This window comes from Halichoerus grypus, chromosome 2, assembly GCF_964656455.1.
Source record: "Halichoerus grypus chromosome 2, mHalGry1.hap1.1, whole genome shotgun sequence".
In the NCBI taxonomy this organism is placed as follows: Eukaryota; Metazoa; Chordata; class Mammalia; order Carnivora; family Phocidae; genus Halichoerus; species Halichoerus grypus.
In genome coordinates, this window is record NC_135713.1 from 119,355,694 (window position 1) to 119,375,300 (window position 19,607).

Genomic DNA, 19,607 nt, shown 5'->3' on the forward strand with positions numbered 1-19,607 from the left:
GGGAAAGAACAATATTTTTCAAAGTTGTTATTTTTTTTGAAGATTTTATTTATTTGACGGAGAGACACAGCGAGAGAGGGAACACAAGCAGGGGGAGTGGGAGAGGGAGAAGCAGGCTTCCCGCGGAGCAGGAAGCCCGACACGGGGCTCGATCCCAGGACCGTGGGATCATGACCTGAGCCGAAGGCAGACGCTTAATGACTGAGCCACCCAGGCGCCCCAGTTGTTATTATTTTTTAAATTACAAGATACCTGGTAGCCTGGCACTGACCCTGAAGGGAGAACAGTGAAGAATTTTCCTCTGGAAAAACTAAAAAGTGCCCATGGAGGAAGTATTACGGATATGAGTATTTGAAGAGACTCCAAGAAATGACTCACCACCCAGGCACCCCACTGCAAAGCCCAGGCACACAGAACTTCTAATTGACTTTTTATCGCTTAATACATAAATGAATGGACAGAAATTATCAGACATCTGAGTAAAGTCTGCAACATAAAAGAGCAAAACAGAATAGGAAGAAAAAATTTAAATGTCCAAAAGTTAAATTATGGTACAGCTATATAGTTTTTCTGCATTTTTAATGGTTTTTGAAGCATGATGTAGTATTAAGTATAAAAAAAAATTTTTAAGGGGCGCCTGGGTGGCTCGGTTTGTTAAGTGTCCAACTCTCTTGATCTCAGCTCAGGTCTCAATTTCACAGTCAGGAGTTCAAGCCCCGTGGTAGGGGGGCATGAAACCTACTTAAAAAAAATTTTTTTTAAGCTATATATTCAGCATAATTCCATTTTCATTTTTTAAAAGATTTTATTTATTTGAGAGAGAAAGTGTGCATTAGCGCATTGGGGGGGAGGGACAGGAAGAAAGGGGCTCAATCTCAGGACCCTGAGATCATGACCTGAGCTGCTCAACCTACTGAGCCACCCAGGAGCCCCAATCCCATTTCTTTAAATATTCATAATTAGATTAATGTACAGAATGAAGATGCCTACAACAGACCCATACAGTAGTCACCTGATTGTACAGAAAGGCACCACTACAATTCAGAAAGTAAAAATTAGTCTTTCCAAAAAATAGTGCTGGATATTCTTGCAGAGGGGGAAAAAAAATGAACCTTGATCCCCGACGTTATAAACAAAAAATAATTCACGCTACATCATAGGCCTGTATATAAACACTACAGCAATCAAGCTTTCACAAGTATATAATATATTCATGACTTCGGCACTATTTACCTTATGACCCAGCAACTCTGCTCTCAGATGTATAAGTGAAACGAGTGCATAAGAACATTCAAAGCCGTTTTATTTATAATAGCCCCAAAGTGGAAACTGTCCAAATGTTCGTCAACAGCAAAACAGATAGCTTATGGGATATATAAGAGAAAACTGTCCAGCAATAAATAAAAAAGAACAATTACTCCATGCAACAGCGTGGATGAATCTCACAGACGATGATGAGTAGTAAAAGGAGCCAGATTCAACAGACTTCACACTGTATGATTCCATTTATATGAGGTTTGAGAACAGCCAAAAGGAATCTACAGATATTGACTGGAAGAGGCACAAAGGGAGCCTTCTGGAATGATGGAAATGTTCTACATCTTGAGCTGAGTCATGTTTACATGAATACTACAAACTCATTGAGTTGTACATTAAGATTTTCACACTTTAAGTTGTACGGTAACAGCAGACAGAATTTGGCTAGGAGGAAAAAAACATTTATAGTGGTTTTCCCTGGGTGCTACAATTATGGGCAATTGTTATTTACTTATATTCTTCTGTATTTCTGAAAGTTTCAAGAAGGGAACCTATACAGTCAAAAAAAAAAAAAGTTCTCTTAGTGCTTTTGGATATTTTCATGCTGTTCACTTTTTTCTTAACCGCTAGCCTGCCTCTGCAGACCTCCTATCTACCCACTTGCAGCACCCCGATATCCCGTCCCACTACTCATCTAACCCTTGTTGGTAACTGATTTTATATCTGCTCTTCCCTGCTTTTTACAGTAATTTCTGTAATTATGATTCTTTTTTCACAAGATACTTCAGCTACTTAAGTTCTTCAAGTGTCTTCTTTCTGCTTCAAACTAAGATGTCACTTGTCTGAGTACCAGACATGGGGTTAAAAAAAGAAGGAAATTCTCATGATTGCATGGAGACTTCCCCCACCTTGAAACTGTTCTTATCGTCAAAGCCAGAAGTCATGCTTATCCTTCCATCCTTATAAATACTCCTTCAGAATTTATAAAATTATCTACTCTAACGACCTCCCTTGGTGTCTTTTTTTTTTTTTTAACTCCTTCATTAGCTGGTCTTTTAACAGGATCTTTGTAAAAAGATTTATATTCTAGGTCCCTCATTTTTTCTTGATTCTCGTACCCATAATTTTGGGTATGGTTTGTTGGGCTAAAAAAAGCTTTAGAATTACTGGTTTTGTGCTGCTCTGTCCTAATTACTGGTTTTGTGCTGCTCTGTCCTCTCAGGTTTACAGTTTTCATTAAATTTTAGCACTGACGTGTTGGTTTATTCCGTTCATGTAGTCATTTGTTCATTCCATAAATACTTCCAGAAGCACCCACTATGACCCAGCACCAGTGGTTCTAGGCACTATGGAGATAAAAGTAAGCAAGAGACTGCTTCTACTGGGACTAGTGAGAGAGGCAGACATTAACATCAGCAATTATGAAACCAAGCTAAGAGAGAGGAAGCACTTAGTACAGCAGAGCTCAAAGTAAAGACGACAGATCAGGAAAGTCAGGGAGAGCTTCTGGGAGGAAGTGATTATCACACTGAGAGTTAAGCATAAACAGAAATCCGACTACTCAACCTTCACCCTCTGGTCAGAGACAAAAACCTGTGAGTTCATTATGGCCTAAGCAGACAGATGAGACCAGGCCAAGCGTCAGCTCACAAAAGGCCTTGCTAAGAATAGACTTTCAGGATCACTGCAACTTCCTTTTTTTTTGTTTTGTTTTGTTTAAAGATTTTATTTATTTGTCAGAGACAGAGTGAAAGAGAAAGAAAGATCACTTGCAGGGGGGAGGGGGAGAGAGAGAAGCAGGCTCCCCACTGAGCAAGGAGCCCAACGTAGGACTCGATCCCAGGACTCTGGGATCATGACCTGAGCCGAAGGCAGACGCTTAACTGACTGAGCCACCCAGGTGCCCCTGTGGCTTCCTTTTCTATACTTACTACCTCTTGTAAAAGGATTCACGTAACTTTACTTATGCTTGCTTGTCTGATGCTCTTGGCAAATCTCATCATTTGTTTATTCATCAATAAACAACATTCAACAATATGAAGGACGAGACAGCCTGGCCCCAGGGATATGAGAGAACAAACCCTAGCTGGCTTGCTCTTGCCCTTCAGTACTGCTAACCATAAAAATGAAACGGTCGTTTCCATTTCTCTGTTACTGCATCAGATGGAAAATGCTGGAAGTTCTCCAAATTTCTAGGGTATAGTGAGGACAGTTTGGCTATTCAGACTATACAAAATTCACTTTGGCCGGTCACCTTAATGAGTTCTGCAATTTTACAGGAACGGGTACAAGAAGCCTGCCTGGATGCCCCCCCTAGGACGGGAAGTTGTGTGACACACATGTGCAACGAGCAGAGAGGAGAAGCAGCGGCCTCAACCGGAACCCCAAAGCCCCAACCACAAAATGAGCATTCTAGAACCATGGGCCTGCACCTAGGAAGAACCTACTCCTGACCCGGACAGTGTGACACAGGAGCCGCGAGGAAGAGCAACCACAGGGATTTACCATTTTTTTAATTTTTTTTTTTTTTTTTAAGATTTTATTTATTTATTTGACAGAGAGAGAGGGAGAGACAGCAAGAGAGGGAACACAAGCAGGGGGAGTGGGAGAGGGAGAAGCAGGCTTCCTGTGGAGCAGGGAGCCCGACGCCGGGCTCGATCCGAGGACGCTGGGATCATGACCTGAGCCGAAGGCAGACGCTTAACCAACTGAGCCACCCGGTGCCCCAGGGATTTACCTTTTAAAGACCGTAGTGACACGCCCAACACCACCAACAGTAGGTAACCTCTTAGAGTTAACAATGATCACAACATGGGCAAGATCTGTGATTTTGTAACTTGCTCACCATTTCCAACACATTTTCCTCTGTTACCATTTCCTAAGTTGCTTTTCTTTGGGGGGCAGGCTGGAAGGATATAACCTGTAATGTTACTTCAGCATCGTCAAAATACCCATTCTGGTGTCGACCTCCCAAATATTATCAGCCATCCCCTACCTCATTCAGGATCTTCTGTTTGCCAGAGTTCTACTAGGCACTGAGCTGTCCTCACAAAATCAGTGAGTGAATATTAGAGCATGTCTTTTGTATCAATATTCTGGCTTGTGGCCTCTTTGTGGAGGATATAATGACACAGAGCTCAGAAATGGCACCTTTCACTGAACAAGGGCATCAAAACTCACATGAAAGGGAAAAAAAGTAATAGTGGACCATCCATCTCTGGAGGCACTGTCCGAGAGCAATGAAGACCTTCGTTTTTGACATACAAACTACAAAGGAGTCTAAAACCCTACAAACTATTGATTAATATGCTTTGCTAATGCCATTCAGGTAACTGCTTTAAGCCACCATCCCCAACATTAAGCTAACAAAAAGATGTAAGCACACTCAACTTGTCCTGATACATTAGATTAGGAGTAATAAAGTCTGAAAAGTCATCCCACATTAATCCACGGTAGCTCAACATTATTTGAAAATATGACTACAGTTGGGGCACCTGGGCAGCTCAGCCAAGTGTCCAACTCTTGGTTTCACCTCAGGTCACGATCTCAGGGTCGTGAGATTGAGCCCCAAGTAGGGCTCCATGCTCAGGGCGCAGATGGCTTGAGATTCTCTCTCCCTCTCCCTCTGTTCCTCCCCTCCCCTTTTCTGTCTCAGATAAATAAAATCTTAAAAAAAAAAAAAAAGAAATGATGAATAGCCAATCAATCTTGCCTCCCTCCAACATTAAACTCGGTGTGTAGATTTTAGCATTCTTCCAGCCTTAGAGACTTTGAGGGAATCCAGAGAAGTTCCCTTCAAGAGAGGGTAACATATCCGCTGAAATTGTTTGTATAAAGATGTCTATGAAGAACCTCTGGCTGGATCCAAACCTGTTGCTCTATAAAATCTAACATCTACAACATTTATTAAATGGTCCTTAAAGAAATAATTGCTACATCAAAAGGTCTATCAACAACTCAAATAGCCTATCTAAGCTGCCCAGGCATTGGTATCCCATTCCTCCCTAATGTTTGGAGAACACCCTTTTTTTTTTTTTAAGATTTTATTTATTTATTTGAAAGAGAGTGCACACACAAGCAGGGGGAGGGGCAGAAGGAGAAGCAGACTCCCAGCTGAGTAGGGAGCCCGATGTGGGGCTCGATCCCAGCACCCTGAGATCATGACCTGAGCCAAAGGCAGATGCTTAACCGACTGAACCACCCAGGTGCCCTGAAACATCCTTTCTTTTTACTTAGGGACAATCCTGTTTTCTTTCGTACTCTTCAAAAAAAGCATGTTTTTAAGTGAAACCTTAAATAAATAAAAACACCCTGTTCTTTGAACCTGCAATTCCACCTTTAGGATTTTATCTTACAGATAAACACTAGTTCTGGTATGCAAAAAAAAAATTTTTATACACACAATTTTAAACCCTCTCCACAGATACTACAGCATTTGTTTATTATAGCTATATAACACATCACGCACACACACAAACACACACACAATGTATAAAATCCCAAAAGGCCACCAATATGGGAATGGTTAAATAAATAAACCATGGAACTTACAAACCATGGCATTCCTATTTGGCCCTTAAGAATGAGGTAGAATTACATGTGCTAATATGGAAAGGCTCCAAGACCCTGAAAAAAGCAAATTGCAACACAACACATTCTATTACCCCATCTGGGTTTAAAAATAAAGTTCTATTTCTAAACCTGAATACATTACAGTTATATTAATGAATATAATTATTCATTTAACTGTACTTTCTTTTTATATATACATTTCCACACATATTTAACAATGAAGGTTAAAACCCCTGCTGATCATCTTTGGGGAAAGTCTGCCACATGGCTTTTAGGAGAAAATAATCCATTTCATAACTCACTAAGTAGAAAGCCATGCTTCCAACAACTATCTAACTTTTACCACTGAGAAAACATTTTGTTCTAGTCACCACCTGGAAAACCCCAGCTCCAGACCAGGATCGAAAGTTGCAAACAGTCTCATGGGTTCCAAGACCATCTCACCAAGGGCCCCTTTTCCAGCCTTTATTAGTCTTGTATGGTCCTCTGCAGAAACCACAGGTCTGCCTGGATATAGGACTGACTTCTGCCTTCAGCTTCTGGAAGGACTCCCCAATGGTGGACCTCAGTTTGTCTGACAGCTCCCTATAATGCTAGCAAATCCTGACCACCTTCCTCCTCCCCACACCACTGGGACCCCTAGTTGGGAGAAAGACACCTCCAGCCTCATCCAACCACTCAGCTCGGGGGCTCTGGTCAGTAACCCAGCTCGGATGTTATCTGAGAGTCAGTGGGGAAGTGAAGGTTGGCTCCTCCTCAGAAAAAAAGGTTGGGGACCTCTGAATTACATCTAGTCACTGGGACATATGGGACAGCATTGTAACTCTGGAACTTCAAACAGCCAGCCCTCAAAGTGACAATGGAAGAGAAAATGAGGCCCAGCAAGAGGGAGCAGGGAAAGAGAAAGCAGCAGTGAACAGAAGGGACAGAAAAAGGGAAGAAGGCTATTAACACAGAAAGTGAGTTGGGGACATGAAAGGATAGGTTAGAGCACAGAGAGGAGAAGGACCCAACTCTGCCCCCTGCCAAGTTGAGAGGACACACTAGAAAGGGACAGGTCCATCCCTCCCGACAAGCCTGATAAGGCCACTTCCCAGGCCAGGTCCCCCACCAGCACAGCCCCTGAAAGACTGGCTCCCCTGCCCCCTCCCAGAGCATTAGATTAGGCTTCGTGGGAAACTTGAAATCCCGATGGCTCAGAAAGAGGCCCCTACCGCTTAATGCGCTGGCAATTTAAGCACTCCTGGCTCCTGCCGGCTCCCAGGCCAGCCGGGGCTCTGCTCGGCCATTAGCACGCTCTCCTGACCCTCAGAGAAGAGCAGCAGCCCAGTCGGCGCGGCGGGGGCGCCTCTTCATGGGCGAGAGACAATGTCACTTCACACCAGCAAGAGTCACTGCTGCCTACCATTGTGCCCGTGTGGGCCGCCCTAAGAGACCACAGCTGCCCCAAGCAGTGAGGTCTCCCCTCCTTTCTTCATCTTCATTGGACTTTTAGAGCAAAGGCAATAAGGCCAACCAAGGTTCAAAAAAGCAAATGCCAGGTAACTCCAGATTTCTGTCAGTAACATCCACAAAGAGCTACAATATATGAGGAAGACAAGGGGCTCAAAGTAGTGGAGGGCACTGATGAGTTTAAAAAAAAAAAAAAAAAGCTGCATCTGCCCAGAAATAAACCCATGCTTATATGGTCAATTAATTTACAACAAAGGGGAGGCGAGAATATACAATGGGAAAAAGACAGTCTCTTCAACGAATGGTGCTGGGAAAAATGGGCAGCTACATGCAAAAGAATGAAACTGGACCACTCTCTTAGCATACACAAAAATACTCAAAATGGATTAAAGATTTAAATGTGAGACCTGAAACCATAAAACTCCTAAAACAAAACATAGGTAGTAATTTCTCTGACACTCTTGATAGTCTCCTCAGGCAAGCAAAACAAAAGCAAAATTAAAGTATTGGGACTACAACAAAATAAGAAGCTTTTGCAGGTGAAAGAAACCATCAATAAAAACTACTGAAAAGGAAAAGATACCTGCAAATGATTGATCCGATTAAGGGATTAATATTCAAAATACATAAAGATCTAAAAAAAAAAACCACACACACACAGGATCTTATACAACTCAACACCAGAAAAACAAATCCAATTAAAAAAGTGAGCAGAGGACCTAAAGAGACATTTTTCCAAAGAAGACATACAGATGACCAACAGACACTTCAAGAGATGCTCAACATCACTCATTAGGAGGAAAATGCAAATCAAAACCACAATGACGTAGCACCTTACACTCATCAGAATGGCTAGAGTCAAAGACAAGAAATAATCAAAAACAAAAAACAAGACAAGAAATAACAAGTGTTGGTGAGGATGTTGAAAGGAGCCCTCATGCATTGTTAGTGGGAATGCAAACTGGTGCACCACTCTGAAAACCAGTATGGAGGTTCCTCAAAAAGTTAAAAATAGGATTACCATATGATCCAGTGATTTCACCACTGGATATTTACCCAACAGAAACAAACTAATTCAAAAGGCTATATGGGCCCTATGTTTATTACAGCATTATTTATAATAGGCAAGATATGGATAGAGCCCCTGGGTGGCTGAGTCAATGGAACATGCTACTCTTGATCTTGAGGTTTTGTGCTGACATATGCCCCCCGAATGATCCTGCCCAAGGTCCTGATAGTGAAAGCTGACTGGTAAAGCACTGTGCACAGCATTAAAAATGTAATATGTCAGGGGTGCCTGGGTGGTTCAGTTGGTTAAGCATCTGATTCTTGATTTCAGCTCAGGTCTTGATCTCAGGGTTGTGAGTTCAAGCCCCACACTGGGCTCCATGCTGGGTGTGGAGCCTACTTAAAAAAAAAAAAATTAATGTGGCAGAAGTCTAGCACCTCTTCCCAGGTCATCTTCTTCCTAAATAACTTTGCAGTTAATTGTTCCCCATCACCAGCTTTCTTTGAACAATGAGACCATGTGGTCTGATAGTTCTCAGTAATGATGTATTTTCTGGGCCAACTCTCTGGGGCCGACTAATGATTCTTTAGCATAAATCGGAAAACTAATGATAGGCAGTATGAATACAGCATTATTCCCCAATGAGTAAATTCAGGTAGATCAAACTCTCTTCCCACCATGACTACCAACACTGCCTTAAACCATTTAATTGAAAGGCTTCACAAAAACATAAATCATCCCTTGTTTTTGGCAAAGTCATACCACAGGCTTAATGTCCATAGAGACTGGATTCAAGCCATTCGTCTCCTCTGCTTTAGAAGTGAGGGCCCATCCAGTTTCCTAAGTCTGGTTCTGAGGCCTAAATCAATACTAATATTCCACCTATGTCTCCTAAAAACTACATAAGAAATCATTCCAAGTTCACTTCCTTTTGAACAGTCCTTTGTAAATAGTGCACGAAGTGGTGTGAACCTTTTTGGCTGGAGGGTCAACTCATGCCCAATCCCCTGGCTTCTATACTGCTATTTAATTGCTGACTCCCACTTTATAGCCAAGCCAATTAGTAGCCTTGGCCAAGCGCTGGGAGCTTGGAGGCCTGTAACTCAGCGCTGCCTGAGAAAAACAAGAAGCCTCTCCCATCAGAATTCCCTCATGTGAAAACCATGCCTAGCCAACAAATGACAGAAGCCTAAGAGATGGATATTGTAGTTCTGTAGAGTTCCTGGGCACATCAGTAAACACCTATCTGAGTAGCAGGACTGGTGGACTGACATAGGATACAGGAATTTTAAAAGATGACTATTTATTCCTCATTTAATTTAGGAAGCATTATTATCCACTTTTACCTCTGATGAGCATAATAACTCCTTTAGAGTTGAAAGGATACTGGGTAGAAAGCTCCAGAAAGCTCCACACCTGGCTAAGTTACCGGCTTACTCTAGGGACTCTAAGAGAACCAAGAAAGAGTCAGGAACCATCTGAAATGATTTCCTTATGAAACACAAACATGCATTTACCCTCAGGCCTCCAGATCTTGATTATAGGCTTATCGATAACCAAGCCCAAATACCCCAGAAAAAAAACAACAGAATACCTTAGAGTCTGCTTTCACAAAAATTTAGAATGTCCATCTCTTTTTTATTTTACTACATATCAAAATACACCATTCATCCAAGAATTAAAAGATTCAGCTTTGGAGGAACTCAAATTTCATATAAGCCTCTCATTAATTCTCCTTGGTACTTCTGGGAAGGGAGTCCTGACCCCGTTTCAAGGTCGAGCAATGTTTCTCTCCCAAGAAAGGAGAGCCCTGCCCAGGGCCTTGGGTGACAAAGGCCAAGGCTGAGAATTCTCCCTGGCTCAGTCTCTGGCCTGTACCCCAGGCTTGCCTTTCACCCTGGCTCCTAGCCCCTTAACGGAGAGCATTCCTGTTCCTCAACACAGAAGAGCCAGCCCTGGTGTGTATCATACTTATGTTTAGGGAAACACACGAAAATATTTTTCCTGACAATGAAGTCATATTCTCTACCAATGGGAAAACTTGTGGGGTAGAAAATTTCCCAAAACTCTTGCCCTACTTAATGGCGCTGACAGCACATAGTTATAGTGTTTGGGGGGGTGGGGATGGGGGGTGGGCCGTTTCTTTCCAAAGGAAGCATGATTAGTTGGCTGGTTCAAATACTTCCGAAGAGATTTAGAAAATGATTAACAATTCTTCTTAAATGTGGCCAAGAGATCTAACCTCCAGAGATTCTAAATATTATACGACTCCTGCAAAGACCCTTAAAAATTACTATCATAACAAGCCCTACCACTTACTATGAGGAACAACTCTTCAGGAAGTAGTAATGTGTGGTAAACGCCCATTGCTCAGGTGACCTATTGTAATACTTATTTTACAGAGAATGGCCTCACTGGTCTAAAGGGAGGTTCATTTTCCCCAAGTGCCACCCCCCTGGATTTGCCCTCCCTTGAGCGCTTTGCTGGTCTGCGCCGCACAAACCAGCTGCGGCCACCTTTCCAAGTTCCCGGCAGTTCCCTAAACTACCTTTTACTGTACAGGATCCCTAGAGGTCCAATTCTATTTTCTGCAGCAAACATAAAACAAACTGGTGGGAAGGTTCAGCCATTTCACATCCTCCCAGAAAACATAAATTGCTAAGGTTCAGTATAAAATGGACAGCAGTGTTCTGTTTTGTTTTTTCTTAAGGTCACAGAATCAGCAAATTCCAGACCTGGGAAAAAACCATAAATCAGCAAATCATTACTCTTAAATAATCAAAATTTCCTGTTTCTCGGGAGGCCTGGGTGGCTCAGTCGGTTAAGCATCTGACTCTTGATTTCTTCAGGTCATGATTTCAGGGTCACAGGAACAAGCCCCGCATGGAGCTCCGCCTGGAGCTTGCTTGAGATTCTCTCTCTCCCTCTCTCTCTGCCCTCCTACCCCACTCGCATTCTCTCTCTTAAAAACAAAAAACAAAAACTTGGCGGTGCCTGGGTGGCTCGGTCGGTTAGGCATCTGCCTTCCACTCAGGTCATGCCAGGGTCCAGGGATTGAGCCCTACATCAGGCTCCTTGCTCAGTGGGGAGCCTGCTTCTCCCTCTCCCTCTGCCTGGCGCTCCCCGCTTGTGCGTGCGCTCTCTCTCTTGCTATCCCTTTTTCTGTCAAATAAATTAATTAATTTAAAAAAACCCACTTGTTTCTCAGGAAGGTAAGACAAATGGCCAATTAACACTTAAACAGCCTTAAGCTGAGAAGCCCACAAGGGGAAGGGCCCTCTTAGTTCTGCAATTAACAAAAAACATGAGACTCCTTTCAGTTTCCCCAATGTTCCATATTCATGTTTTGGGCATAGATTATCCTTTAATAACCTGCCCCCATTAACTCTCCTACCAATCACTTGGCATTTGGCTTTCACTTTGGGGATAATGAGTGTTTTTAAGACACTCTGAAACTTCTGAAGGCCAAGTTCTGTGGACAGTACAACCTCCGTGCTTACTGAGGGGGGAAAGCTCACAGGTAGACATCAAATCCAGTCAAAAGTGACAACAAGAGGAGGACAAAGCTAGCTCAGTCAGTAGAGGTGCAACTCTTGATCTGGGAGTTTTAAGTTCGAGCCCCACCTTTGGTATAGGAATTACCAAAAAAAAAAAAGGCAGTAAGAAAATGAGCTGCAGCTGGGTGCTTCCTTTTTCTGACGAGGATTTTTTAATCTAACAATGGCACCTGGCTGCCTGCGTCCTCGTTATATTTTTCATAAGCAGGGGTCGCAGAATCCCATCAGACCAGAGTTCTAGGCGTTGTCACCTCTTTCCCAGGCTGTTCCAACAGCCTCCTGTGTCTCCCCATCCCAGCGTTCCCCCTACCTCAATCCAGCCCACGATTCAGTGGCTCCCCACAGCACACAAGCCCCAGCTGGGCACTCAAAAGAGTTCTTCCTAACCAGCCCTAACCTAATTCTCCAAACTTTTTTTCCCAAAACAGCCCTAGCCCTCGGTCCAGTCACCCACCCAACAGTCGTCTTTCCTTTACCTCCAGCACAAGGCTCACGGTCTCCTTCCGCGGAGGTCCTCTTTCCCTCCCTCTATTCTTCCAACCCCCAACCGCTGCGGGGACATTAGTCCCCACCCCTCAGGACTCCACTCAGATTTCACCTACACCAACAGGTCCACTGAGATCCCAATCACCCCCCAACACCTTCTCTGAACACCCCGGCCTCTGCTCCCACCCGTGGGGCTCCCGAGCGGCCTCCCGGCCCCCGGCAGCGCCTCAGAAATCGCAGCCCAAGGCGAAGAGCCGCAGAAGCCTCCCGCACAAGTCCCCCGGGACCGGGTGTGGCGAGCCCCGCTCGCAGCACGCCGAATCCGGGCGTGGCGAGACCCGCTGAAATGCGGAGCCCCTTCACACCACGGCCCAGAGGCCGGCCGGCCGGGCGGCGCAGGATCTCCACCCTCCCAGCCTCCCAGCCTCCAGCAGCGGCGCGGCGACCCAGAACCGGATGAACAGCCGCGGGGCTCCCGGGCGGGCTTTGGGCCGGCTCCCGGCCCCTCCCCGGAGGCTGCGCACACCCCATCCTAAGTCGGTCCATCCCGTCCCGGTGCCTGCCGCTCTAGGGGTGCTCCTTGGGGAGCTCGCTGGCGCGCCAAACCTCCGAAGGGCCCTGCCCGCGCCTTACCCGCTCCCCGGTTCCAGCTGGGCTGGGCCTGCGTCCGCCCCGACTCACCTCTCCTCTTCTCGAGCCCGTAGGGCACCGGTTTGGTAGAGATCTGATCCGACTAGAGGAGACCGCACCAGATGCACCGCACCTGCCCCTGGGAGAGAGAAAAGCTGCGGCGCGCCTGACGTCACGGCTGCCGTGAGCGCCGCGAGCTCCGAGTCACCTGATCACCCGGGCAACGCGCGCGGGGCGGGGCGAGGCGGGGGGCGGCGTCACAGCACGAGCCCCACCCCCAGCCGGCAGGCCTCTGGGCGCCTCCGGGAGCGCTCCGGGTCAGTCGGCTAGTCGGGAAGCGGAGGTGGGCGTCTGGCTTCCGTGCGCCCGCCTCTGGGCTGGGGTGGACCTGAGACTGCCAACAGGCGCTCGTTTCAGGTTGGATCGGTTCGCCAAGACTCCAGATGGTACCCCCTCGCCGCTGGTGCAGGTGCCTGGAAGGCAGGCCCTGTGTCCCCGCTGCATCCCGCTCAGCCAGGGTTCGCTGTAGGCCGCTCCTCCTGGTGTCTTCTTGGACTAGACCCACACAGTTCGGGGGTTTAGTTCCCGAGCTGTACCTGAGAGGACTGGGGCCGTGGCTAACTGGGCTGCTCCCTGGCAACATTTCCTCATAAACGTCACCGCAAGTAGTGCAGCCTTTGCTAGAGAACGTAGTCAGACCTCATTCATTCGGGCCCAGGCCCAGACTTCCCGTCCTAAAGGTCTTCTTTTGTTCCAACAGCGAGAGAAATGACCGAAACACTCCCAGAGCAAAGTCGAGGAAAAACCTGCGAGTCCTACTTGCAAAGATTTTTTTGTTACTCATTTTAAGAAACAGATTTTTCTCTAAGGTCCTCCCCTTCCTTGCTATGGGGAGGACCTATACCTCTGTGACTGGTGTAGACCATCAGCTTCAAAGTGAGAATTTAACATCCCATGGAGGTCCCAGTTTGAGAACCACTTTTTATCTCCTCCCTGGCTTCTTGCTGATTGAATTTCATTTAAGTTTTACTCTCTTGGGCGCCGGGGTGGCTCAGTCGGTTGAGCGTCTGCCTTCCACTCAGGTCATGATGGCAGGGTGCTGGGATCGAGTCCCGTATCGGGCTCCCTGCTCAGCGGGGGAGTCTGCTTCTCCCTCTGCCTCTGCCCCTCCCCCTGCTCGTGTGCTCGCTCTCTCTCCTTCTCTGTCAAATAAATAAATAAAATCTTAAACAAATAAAGCCTCTCCTTCCTTCCTTTAAAAAAAAAAAAAGTTTTACTCTCTTATTCCCTGCACTGCTATGGAGGCTTCATATATATTGTCCTTCCCTCTCAAACTATGGGATTTTAGACCTGTCAAAAAGAAAAACCATAGGCCCCAAACGGTGTTACTTTGGCCAGGTGTCACTTTGGCCAAGTCACCAAACCGAGGCTTAATAACACAACCTAACTGCAGTTTCAACCTTTGCCAGAAATGTAGTCAGGAATTTCCTGATAAGCACCACTGAGGCAATCTGTCACTTGGTGCTCTCTAAACCCTCAAAGGAAGGTGGGGTGATCTGCGTTATAGGAAGCCCTCCACTCTACCCCTAAGGGCAAAATCCTTTCTTTTCTTTTGCTAATAACTTCCTTGCTCCAACCTCCCTCCTATTAAAAAAAAAACCCTTCCATTTTGTACAACTCCCCTCTACTAGGTAGACGGAATGCTGCCTGATTTAGGAATCATTTATTAAAGACAATTAGACCTGTAAATTTCCTTGATTGAATTTTTTTATTTAAAAGATAAAAAAATTATTTTATAATCCGTTTCCAGTGAGCACCTTTTGGCGTTGCCTAGCTGATTGGCAATGCCCAGCTGACTGAGACATGATCTTTGAAGATGAGATGATGGGTAGTGTGTCTCATTTCAAAGTAGCACCGTACTGTTTACTATTTACTATTTAAGTGATACTTTTTTACTTTTATACATTTATTTTTAAAAGAAACACATACAGATGGGAAAAATAACAGTTGTGAGGGGTACCTGGGTGGCTCCGTTGGTTGAGCAGCTGCCTTCCACTCCGGTCATGATCCCAGGATCCTGGGATCGAGCCCCGAGTCTGCTTCTCCCTCTCCCTCTGCTGCTCCCCTTGCTTTTGCTCTCTCGCGCACGCACCCTCTTTCTCTCTCAAATAAATAAAATCTTTAAAGAAAAAAAAAGACAGTTGTGAAAGGTAGAGAAGAATCATGGCTTCAGACATGAAGTATTAGCTGTACTAATAGAAGATACTGAAAACATGAACCCAAGGTCCCAAGGGGCACAGAGATTAGTGGGCAGGAAGATGCTGGGAGCAGGGCAGGGGCAGGGAGACCTAGGTTGTATGGCAGATCTGAAGAGGGGAACTCCACGTGGAGGTCAGGGAGGGTGGGGGAAGAATTGAGCCGGAATGAGGTTTGAGGGATATGGTGGAGGGGAAACACGCTGGGAGCCGAGACAGAGAAGGGATTGGAGAGAAAGGAGAAGCAGCAGTGGTTTGGGGACACGTTCCTGAAAGGGAGGGCAAGATAAAGAGAGACCCAGGAAGGGGTGCTGAGGAGTTATGGTGTCCTTCTAAGGTTGGCAGGGCAATACAGCATTGCCTCTTAGCCTCTGAGGAATGAAGGTCACTCACGCACACCCCAAAACCATATTTGGACCATCAGGGGCAAGATCCACCCTTTACAGAACACTGATGCAGAAGGAAGACCAGAGGGGCGCCTGGGTGGCTCAGTTGGTTAAGCGACTGCCTTCGGCTCAGGTCATGATCCTGGAGTCCCAGGACTGAGTCCCACATCCGGCTCCCAGCTCAGCAGGGAGTCTGCTTCCCCCTCTGACCCTCCCCCCTTTCGTGCTCTCTCATTCTCTCTCTATCTCAAATAAATAAATAAATCTTAAAAAAAAAAAAAGAAGAAGAAGAAGAAGGAAGACCAGGGACCATACTCTGACATTAAGACTTTTTGGCAGGAAATTTTTCTAGGCCCTTCGGGCAAGCATACACCTCTAAGGTTCTAATGAGGTCAGGACAAGGTGAGGAAGGGGGTGTAAGGCAGGGATAACTGCCTTGAAAGGGAGGAAAGCTTCTCATGATAGTTGGGACAAATGGAGGCTGTGCTGGGGAAGAAGAGATGATGAGTTATATTTTCGGTAATGTCCCTGCCCACTCCCCTTTTACTGAGCCGGTTGGGATTGAGAGGGCATAACTAGCAAAAGAAAAAGAGAACATTTCTCACTCCCACATCCACTTCCACGTCCACAGTGAAGGAGTGCTCTCATGTGAGTACAAACCCAGAGAATGTTGCCGGCAGCAGCCAAGAACCCGAGAGACATGGCCAGGTTGCACATCCCACGTGGTTCTTTTCGAGCCCAGGACTCAGCAGCGGGCCAGTGGTAGAAGTTGCTGGAGTTTCACCAAGTTTCTTCACAACAGCAGTGAGTTTCCTTCCATTTCTGGAAATAAAGAAAAATGTCTGTGTAGAAGGCCCTGACAAAGCATATTTGCTGTAGAAGTTCATTAGCCACAGAAGCTGCAATGGATTTTCCACATACGTGAATTCATGAGAACCATCTAAGGACTGCAGAGACAGCAGGATGCAGTGGTTGGGTATTCTGTGCTCTGAGATGTATCCATTTTATGAATGTGGCCAACTTACCCACTTTCTCTGAGCTTCAATCTTATCTATAAAATAGGGATAATAACACCTACCTCATAAACTTTACATGAAGTCTTGTTGACAGGAAGAATCCAGATTCATGATTTTTCACAAGACCATTTTATCTCACTTTTTTTTTTTTTTGAAGTAAGCTCTACGCCCAACATGGGGCTTAAACTCACAAACCTGAGATCAAGCGTCACATGCTCTATCCACTGAGCCAGCCAGGCGCCCCTTCACAAGGCCATTTTAAAAACCATCGTATTTTCATTGGATCCCGTTTGTTCACTCAACAATTCGATGAAAGAATGTTTCTTGGATGGCTAATGTGCACTCAAAGCTGTGATGGCTACAAAAGGAGAGGTGCTCCCTTAACTCCTCTTCCAGGCATCTGCCTCCTGGTGGAAAAGCCAGAGAGCATGAGACCTGGTAAGGCCCCTGTGAAACTGAATGCTCAACGATGTTGTCATACCCTCCTGTGTCCTCAGAACTCCTGAAAGGGAGGCCGTGCCACACTGGCTAAGGTGGGATGCATGAAAGGAAGGGTGTGGAGCAGAGCCTGGAAAGGCAGGATTTGGAGAAGTGGGAGAAAAGAGAGCATTCTCGGTATATATGTGCTGAGTGAGTGAATGAATGAATGACTAAACAAATAAGCAAAGACAACAAAATCAGAGAACAGTAGGCATAACCATAAGACCAGCCTAAGTGGACTGCGGAAATTGTAGAGTTGTGAGGAACAAGGTAAGAGACAGCACAGGTTGTGGAAGAGCTCTGGAGATAGCAGAACCTTCTGGTAGGAAGATGGAGTCTGGAGCTGGAGTGACAGGGTTGCATTCGGACTCCATCACTTATTGGCCATGTGACTTGAGCAAGTTACTTGATCTCTTTGTGCCTTCGTCTCCTCATCTGGAAAAAAAAAAAAAGGGACAGCATTAATATCTACTTTATAGCATCATTTTGAGGATTAACTGAGATAATGCATGTGAAACCTAAGTATAGTGCCAGCACTCCATAAAGCTCCAAACTGTGAGCTTTTAGTCTCGGCATTTGTTTTATTAAAGGCTAAGGAGAGTATAGATTCAATATGAAACCTACAGGGAACCCGTGACACTCCTGGGAATGGGAAATGAGAACAGGGGGCAGTCTTTTGTAAAGAATCTCTGGGCAGCAGAGTTTAGGCTGGTCAAAAGGGAAAGGGGGGGTCACAGCAAAGGTGCAGCCCCAAAGGGTCAGGGACTGGAAACAAGCCTTCCTCAAAAAGAGAAAGCCTGCCATCACTTGCTCATAGCGGTGTGGAAGTTGGAGCCTGGCACAGAAGGACTCAGTAACTCTACTAAACGGACTCCTCTAGATGCTGCTCAAGTTGGACATCTTTCTGGAACTCCCTGGCTCAATGGCAAACACTAGTGAAACTCCTCTAGGTCAAGTCCAAAGAGTTTTTTTTTTTTAAGATTTTATTTATTTGACACAGAGAGAGAGAGCACAAGCAGGGGGAGCGGCAGGTAGGGGGAGAAGCAGGCTCCCTACTGAGCAAGGAGCCCGATGCGGGGCTTGCTGGGATCATGACCTGAGCCGAAAGCAGATGCTTAACTGACTGAGCCACCCAGGCGCCCCAAGTCCAGAGAGTTTTAAAGCACTGGAGAGGTCCACTAAGACCTGGCCTCTGGCTTATTTCAGTATCTTCTATTTATGGAAGCAGACAAATGAACACATGTGAAACAAAGCCAATGAATGTGGCCAACACAAGCACCAACTCCAGAAGAGAATGACTGGATTCTTGTTTTGTGTCAGGGTATTAAAGAAATGAAACAAACAATTATGCTGCTTCTTCTCTTTCTTAGCTCACTGCTCTGCCAGAGTCTAATGGAATTTGAGGTCCAGGTCAAGGAAAAGAGGCAAACTCATCAGTTTGCTTCTGGCCTTGGCTCAAGGTTTTGGTTTTTATCTGAGCAATGGATCTCACAGTTTTGTGCCTCTTTTTCTGATCTACATTTTTAAATTCTAATTTGCTAGTTACGAACATCTCCACTGCAATTGACTAAAATGCTATTCAAAGTGGTTTAAGAAAGAAGGAGAGAGATTTTATTTATTGGCTCATGAAACCAAAAATTCGAAAGTGAGTTTCAGGCGTGGCTGGATCCAGTCACTCAAACACTGTCACCAGGACTCTCCTCTCCTGCTTTCTCTGGCTCAGCTCTCTTTTCTTGGCATCTCAAGTAGTGCCTCTGGCAGCGTCAGAATTACATTCTCACAGCAGAAAGTCCCAGCAAACAAAAGGCATTCTCTTTCCCAACAGTTTTAAGAAAAGCTCCAGGTCTTAGTGTTTGCCTTGGCTTTCGGTAACTTGCTTTTTTCTGAATGTGTAGTTGGAGCCATGAGATGTGGTACCTTGGCTCCTTCCATGTTTCCCCTGGAGCTGGGTGTGAGGTGAGGCACCACCAAATCCTACAGTTGAAAGTGCGCAAGGAATGGCTTCCCTAGGAAAACTGAAGTTTAGTTACCATAACTAGGAAACAGATGCCCAGCAAACAAAAAACACAGCTGACCCCTATAGGCCACTGATACCCGAACCACAAGCCTACGGCACAAGTAATACAACAGTCCAATAGGTTAACGCTCAATCAAGTTGGGAGTCAATCTATCTTCTCCTGTATTTCCAGGAAAGTTGCATCCAATGGGGAGCAAATTTTCAGCACTCAGAGGTTGAGCCTTGTTGAGATCTGGCATAAAACCTGCCATTGGTTTTACCTAAATGCACTCTCCTCTCTGGAAGTGTTACTTCTGAGGAAAGGGCTTCCGGGAGCACTTAATGCTTTAAATGTTTGTACAGCACACCTTGAGTTCTCAAGAAGCATCACATAAATGCCTGCGTTTTTAATTGTGACTTTTTGAGGCGCTGATTCCTCAAGTGGCCTGGTATTCAGATAATGATCTGAGGATCCCAGTCCTGGAGTAAAACACATTTTTCTCTTAGGCGA

At 45.5% G+C, this 19,607-nt stretch overlaps 1 protein-coding gene and 1 long non-coding RNA gene across 2 annotated transcripts in view; one reads left to right on the top strand and one right to left on the bottom strand.

Moving 5' to 3' along the window:
• Positions 1-13,175, bottom strand: part of LOC118555803 (uncharacterized) — a 60,142-nt gene extending 46,967 nt beyond the window's left edge. The window contains exon 1 of the long non-coding RNA XR_013445830.1: positions 13,015-13,175. This is a non-coding gene — a long non-coding RNA (uncharacterized LOC118555803). The remainder of the gene's footprint in view (positions 1-13,014) is intronic.
• The window catches only part of HBEGF (heparin binding EGF like growth factor), a 385,453-nt gene that overhangs the window by 209,877 nt on the left and 155,969 nt on the right, over positions 1-19,607 (top strand). The gene's annotated exons all lie outside the window — the stretch shown is intronic.